The sequence below is a fragment of the Panthera tigris genome, chromosome B1, assembly GCF_018350195.1.
Source record: "Panthera tigris isolate Pti1 chromosome B1, P.tigris_Pti1_mat1.1, whole genome shotgun sequence".
Classification (NCBI taxonomy): Eukaryota; Metazoa; Chordata; class Mammalia; order Carnivora; family Felidae; genus Panthera; species Panthera tigris.
Genome location: NC_056663.1, coordinates 27,891,997 through 27,897,996, shown reverse-complemented (window position 1 = coordinate 27,897,996; position 6,000 = coordinate 27,891,997). Strand labels below are relative to the sequence as shown.

Genomic DNA, 6,000 nt, shown 5'->3' with positions numbered 1-6,000 from the left:
TGAATGCTCTGAAATATTAAAATACATCTCTTTGAAAAAGGCAGGAAAGGAACTGTTCCTAGTTTATGTTTAAGAAAATATTGAAGGGGCGCCTGGGTGGCTCAGTCGGTTAAGCGGCCGACTTCGGCTCAGGTCATGATCTCGCGGTCCGTGAGTTCGAGCCCCGCGTCGGGCTCTGTGCTGACAGCCTAGAGCCTGGAGCCTGCTTTGGATTCTGTATCTCCCTCTCTCTCTCTGCCCCTCTCCCGTTCATGCTCTTTCTCTGTCTCAAAAATAAATAAAACATTAAAAAAAGACAAAAATTTAAAAAAAAAGAAAGAAAGAAAATATTGAAGTCAAGCTTTCGGCTTTCGGCTCAGAAGAGGCCAAGGTGCAACTGTCTTCGGTCGTCCCGAATCCAGGTTCACCTGACACCAGCCGCCTGCAACATGGCGCCTAAATTTGACCCCGGCGAGATCAAAGCCATACGCCTGAGGTGCACTGGTGAGGAGGTTGGCACCACATCTGTCCTGGCCCCGAAGATTGGCCCCCTGCGTTTGTCTACAAAAAAAGTTGGTGATAACATCACCAAGGCAACTGGTGATTGGAAGAGTCTGAGGATTACAGCGAAGCGGACCATTCAGGACAGGCCCAGATTGAAGTGGTACCTTCTGCCTCCACCCGGATTACCAGAGTCCTCAAGGAACCACCAACAGACAGAAAGAAGCACAAGAACAGTAAGCACAGTAGAAATATCACTTTAAAATTTTTTTAAATTTTGTTTTATTTTGAGAGACAGTGTGTGCACACACACAGGCACAGGCAGAGGCAGAGGGAAAGGGAGAAAGAGAAAAAATCATCAACAGGCTCCACGCTCAGCACAGAGCCTGACTCGGGGCTCAATCCCATGACCCTGGGATTGTGACCTCACCCAAAATCAAGAGTCAGAGGCTCAACCAACTGAGCCATTCGGCACCCCAGAAATCTCACTTTTGATGAGATTGTCAATATTGCCTGATAAATGTGGCACGGATCTTTAGCTTAGCCTGAGAACTCTCTGGAACCATTAAAGAGATCCTGGAGACTGCCCAGTCTGTGGGATGCAATGTTGATGGCCACCACCCTCATGACATCACAGATGACATCAATAGTGGTACAATGGAATGCCCAGCTAGTTAAGAACTACTAATAAGGAAAATATTTGAATAAAGGATCATTTGACAACGAAAATAAAGAAAAGAAAAGAAAAAGGAGGTAGGGAAGAAAGAAGGAAACAAAGAAAGAAGAGGAAGGAAGGAAGGAAGGAAGGAAGGAAGGAAGGAAGGAAGGAAGGAAGGAAGGAAGAAAATATTGGTAGCTTTAATAGTGGGTCAGATTATGGGGCGCCTGGGTGGTTCAGTCGGTTGAGTGTCCAACTTCGGCTCAGGTCATGATCTCATGGTTTGGGGGTTCGAGTCCTGTGTCAGGCTCTGTGCTGACAGCTCAGAGCAGCTCAGAGCCTGGAGCCTGCTTCCGATTCTGTGTCTCCCTCTCTCTCTGCCCCTACCCTGCTTGTGCTCTCTCTCAAAAATAAATGTAAAAAAATTTTTTTTAAATAAAAAAAAATATGGGTCAGATTACTAAGGATAATAAAATTCTCAGGGCGCCTGGGTGGTTGAGTCAGTTAAGTGTCAGACTTCAGCTTGGGTCATCTTGCGGTTCATGAGTTCGAGAGCCCTGCATCAGGCCCTCTCCTCTGCTTTCGGCTTGGAGCCTTTGGATCCTCTGCGCTGCCCCCCCCCGCCCCCATTCTCTGTCCCTCCCCTGCTTGATCTCCCTCTCTCAAAATAAATAAACGTTAAAAAATAAAATTCTTCAAGGGAACCTATTTGCTAATCACTAGGGGCAAAACTATCCTGTTTCCTGGTGCCCTCTTGTGATAAAACAGCAGGTCTACAGGGCGGATTATGAAGCTTTAAGATTCAAGTATCTGAAAGAGATCTTCATTTACCTTCATTAACGGTTGGACTGTATACTGAGAACTAGCTACCAAAATGATATAAGGAGTTCAAGCAGTGGTGTTTAAGGGTGGGCCATAGAATTATAAGTATTTCCTTCCCACCCCCTAAATCATCTAAAATGAAATTATATTACGTTTATTAGTAAAAACAACAAAAACACCACCATGATTTACTACCATGGTTAATAATCAGCAGAACCAATTTAAAGTTTTTGGATAGAATGTCCTATAGCCTCAACATGATGACCCCTCTTTTAGTAATTCTTTTTTTTTTTTTCCAAGATTTTATTTTTAAGTGATCTTTACACCCAATGTGGGGCTTGAACTCACAACCCAGAGATCAAGAGTTGCATGCTCTACTGACTGAACCAGGCAGGCATCCCCCTTTCTAGTAATTTTTACTGAATTCAGGGGGAAGCCCAAATAATTCTTTTTAAGTTTTCCTATTGTTTTATCTCATGCTATTGAAGAACTTTAAAAAAAAAAAAATTAATAAGCAAGGCAAGTCTACAACTGTTTTTCTAACTAGCATTAGGAAGCCCGCTAAATTATGGAATCTCTAAAAAGGTTTAACACGTCTTCTAAAAGGCAGTATTGGGGCGCCTGGGTGGCTCAGTTAAGCAGCCGACTTCGGCTCAGGTCATGATCTCACGATCCGTGAGTTCGAGCCCCGCGTTGGGCTCTGTGCTGACAGCTCAGAGCCTGGAGCCTGTTTCAGATTCTGTGTCTCCCTCTCTCTGACCCTCCCCTGTTCATGCTCTGTCTCTCCCTGTCTCAAAAATAAATAAACGTTAAAAAAAAAAAAAATTAAAAGGCAGTATTGAATGGGGTTAAGATTATTAACTTTGGGGCACCTGGGTGGCTCAGTCGGTTAAGCGTCCAACTTCAGCTCAGATCACGATCTCGCGGTCCGTGAGTTCGAGCCTGGCGTCAGGCTCTGGGCTGACAGCTCAGAGCCTGGAGCCCGCTTCAGGTTCTGTGTCTCCCTCTCTCTGCCCCTCCCCCACTCATGCTCTGTCTCAAAAATAAATAAACGTTAAAAAAAAAAAAAAAAAAAGATCATGAACTCTGGAGCCAAATGCCATTTACTCAGTGACCTTGGACAGTTACTTAGCCTGTCTGTGCTTCAACTTCCACATCTGTAAAACAGTGATAATACCACCTGATTGTCAAGAGAATTAAATGACTTAGTGTGTAACTAACCAGTTAAGTGTAAACTGCTTTTAACAGTGCCTGTCATGTAGTCGGTTGTATACACATTTAATAAGTTAATGCCTAAGTATATGTTAAGAATAGTTTTTGTAAGGATGCCTGGCTGGCTTAGTTGGTAGAGCGTGTGTATAACATGTGACTCTTGATCATGGGGACATGAGTTTGAGCCCCACATTGGGTGGAGAGGTTACTTAAAAAATTTAAAAGAAGAGGAGGAGGAGGGGGACGAGAGGGAGGAGGAGGAAGAAGAAGAAGAGTTTTTGTATCGTTTTCATTCTCTTACTCAACATTCTTACCCTTCAGGATTTTTATTAATAATAATTTCTACTAGGCCTAGAGAAGTTAAACTTATGGTTAATGAAATATATATTTAGGGATGAGTAATCTAAATTTCTAAGATGATGTTTAGAGAAGTTTATAAGCTGAAGACCTCGGATGAGGTCATGAGGCATGCCCATTAAGAAAGAGTTCTTCCTGAACCCATCTTCCCTGATGTGGAGAGCCTTGAGATGCTGACTGCACACTAGTAAGGAACCCAGGTATAAAGGGATGTGTGTATGGTTTTAGAATACGAACATGAATTCTTGGATGCTCCTCCCTTCAAAAGGTGGATCTTAATCCTCTCTCCATTGAGTGAGAGACGGACTTAATGACTTGCTTCTAAGTAGAAGGGATGGTATGCAGCTCTAGAGACAAGGTCCTTCCTCACATGGATCTGAAGGAAGCTGAGGGAAGCTGGCTGCCATTTCATGGATACCCACCAGCCCTATGGCAAGGCTCACGTGCTCCATCTTGTAAGTGGGCCATCCAGCCCCAGTCAAGTCTTCAGATGACTGCAGGTCTGACTGACTGGCTGAGAAACATCATGAGGCACACTGAGCCAGAAGCACCAGTTGAAGTACTCCTAGATTTGACCTGCAGAAAGCATGTAAGATATGTTCACCGGATCTAGTTGTTACATCTCAAGGTAACTTTCTACATAGCATAAGTAAGTATTATAGTGTGTATTCATGGATGAGTAAGAGAGCAGTGTAGAGTACCCTTTCTGGACCTGATACTATCCAACTGGTGAAAATCTATCATCTTGACCCAAGAGCTATCACCACATTGCAGTAAGATGCTGTGATAAAATGGTTTCTTTCTTCTCCCTGCCCAATTGCTACCATTTTTGTCACAAGCTTGTCAGGGTTTGTCCTACCATTAGCATAATTGCCTAGAATGTCTGTGATGAAGCTGGAGTGCAGTCTCAGTGAGAGAGACTATTAGAGAAAGTGGCAACCTGGCTATGGAGAAGCCCCAAAGAGCGAAGTTTCGTAATACATTGTCCAGGCTTTGGTTCTTTGTCCTAAAGGATCAGAAACTGTGTTTTATCAGAATATTCAGAATTCATAGACTAAATGGACAGACTTGGGGGCCGAACTATACAAATTAAATTCACATGAGACTAATGTATAAATCAGAAAGCTTCTCTAAATTTGCCACGTGTAGGGGTGCCTGGATGGCTCAGTTAAGCATCCGACTCGATTTCAGCTCAGGTCATAATCTCATAGTTCGTGAATTGGAGCCCCACCTCGGGCTCTTTGCTGACAGTGAGGAGCCTGCTTGGGATTCTCTTTTCCTCTCTCTCTACTCTTCCCCCATTTGTGTGTGCACTCTCTCTCTCAAAATAAACAAACTTAAAAAAAAAAAATTTGCTATGTGTTGAATGGAATTCTGGTGCTCTGAGCCAGAGTTCTTCCCTTTCTTGAATGATAGCTTGGAGGTCATATTAGCAAATCGGAAGATGGTTCAGTTAAGCTTGTAATTAGAGCCCAAAGCTGTGAGTCTCAGGTATGTTCTTCTCAAGCCATGGCAAGTCTTGATAAACTGATACTAGCTGAACAAGAGAACACTTCCGGTCACTAAACTGTTCACGTGTCTTGGGTTCAGTACCTCCCTTCCAGGGAGAACACTGTATGTACACAGTCATATTTTGCTTCTCCAAACTCTTGACAAATTGACCATTTATGATCACATTTTCTTTCCTCAAATGAGATAATATCACTTAAAAACCACAGAGTACCTAGGAAACAGAGGCTTACCTTCCCACAAACTGACTTAATTAGTTTAACTCTCTGGGGGTATCTTATTACCGAGTCCTTGGGAAAGGTCTCACTGTTGCTTTCACATATTACCTGTACAGTTAGGAACAGAGGACATTTATTAGCATGTCAGAGCTTGTCCAGAGATAATATTTTAAAACTGGCATAGCCTACATGAAAGGCAGTTTTGTAATTTTTTATCTTTCATCTAGAAAAATTTTCCATGATCAACAAAATCCTAAGTTGAGACCACCAGGGGTGGAAAAATGAATAAATCGGTTGTCAAAAATAGGGCATTTATGTGATGTTATTTTCCTTTTTTCAATCCACCATATGTGGTAGTATAGTTTTCTAACTTGAGTCATGAGTATTCTTACCAAAATTTAACCATTCGAATTTGGAACAAAGGCTAATGTGCACCTGTTCCGTTTCAGAACTTCAAAAATAGTTTTTAGTATACAATTATTTAATTTCAATAGGAAATATTTTGGTATTAATATTGGTCTTAATTGGTATTAATTAATTTGGTCTTAATATTAACCAACAGCTACTGACTCAGAAAAAAGTATGTTCCATCAAATGTACGCATTTGAATTATTAAAAAAAAACTTAGGATTACAATAAAATCCTCAATATGTTGCCATTATGTAATTAAGATAAATAATATGTAATTAAGATAAATAATAATAAGATCAACAGTCATTGGTAATGTGCCAAAGTAATTTCATA

At 41.8% G+C, this 6,000-nt stretch overlaps 1 pseudogene; it reads left to right on the top strand.

The window, feature by feature from the left end:
- The first annotated feature begins 381 nt into the window (after positions 1-381).
- On the top strand, positions 382-1,158 carry LOC102966610 (annotated as a pseudogene).
- Positions 1,159-6,000: the final 4,842 nt, after the last annotated feature.